Below are 1,130 nucleotides of genomic sequence, written 5' to 3' on the forward strand. Positions count from 1 at the left end.
TACCTGCTAACAACTCCCACTGCATGTGCTATATCAGGTCTAGTGCAGACCATAACATACATCAAACTCCCAACTGCTGAAGCATATGGAACAAGTGCCATATGCTCACGCTCCTCGGCAGTCTTGGGTGACTGCTCCTTTGACAATTTAAAGTGATTTTCAAATGGAGTAGTCCTGGGTTTAGCATCATTAACCCTGAATATGCTCAATGCCTTCTCAATGTACAACTCCTTAGATAGATTTAAAGTGCCAACAAATCTATCCCGAGAAATCCTCATCCCCAAAATCTGCTTCGCTTGACCCAAATCTTTCATCTCAAATGGTGCAGGCAACCTTGTTTTCAGATTGTTAATCTCCCTCATACTAGATCCTGCAATCAACATATCATCCACATACAAGAGTAGAAAGACATATGAATCAGTGTATTTCTTAAAGTAACAACAAGGATCCTTTTCAGCTTTGCAGAATCCACTCTTGGTCATGAAGGAGTCAAACTTTTTGTTCCACTGCCTTTGTGCTTGCTTTAGTCCATACAAGCTCCTGGTGAGCTTGCACACCATGTGTTCCTTGCCTGGAACCACAAATTCTTCCGGTTGCTGCATATAGATCTCTTTGTCCAAATCTCCATGTAAAAACGCTGTTTTTACATCCATTTGCTCTAGATGCAAATTCTCCTATGCAACAATACTCAAAAGAATTCGAGTAGAGGTTGACTTCACAACAGGAGAAAATATTTCAGCATAATCAATACCTTTCCTTTGTGAATATCCTTTAACCACTAAACGAGCCTTGGACCTTCTTTTGCCATCTGGTTCAGTCTTGATTCTGAACACCCTCTTGTTCAGCAAAGCTTTCTTCCCTGCAGGTAACTTAATCAACACCCATGTGTCCTTCTACTCAAGTGACCTCATCTCATCATCCATGGCTTGCTCCAACTTGATTGAATCCTCCACCTGTAGGGCCTCATCAAAAGACTCTAATTCCCCCTCATTAGTCAACAATAGATAGTTTAATGAAGGTGAATACCTATCTGGTGCCCTGATGGTTCTGGATGATCTCCTTAACATCTGCTCAGGTGTAACTTGCTCCACTTCAGATTCTTCAGTAGGAGTTGGTTGAGTATCTGCTTC

Source organism: Solanum pennellii, chromosome 10 (assembly GCF_001406875.1).
Source record: "Solanum pennellii chromosome 10, SPENNV200".
In the NCBI taxonomy this organism is placed as follows: domain Eukaryota; kingdom Viridiplantae; phylum Streptophyta; class Magnoliopsida; order Solanales; family Solanaceae; genus Solanum; species Solanum pennellii.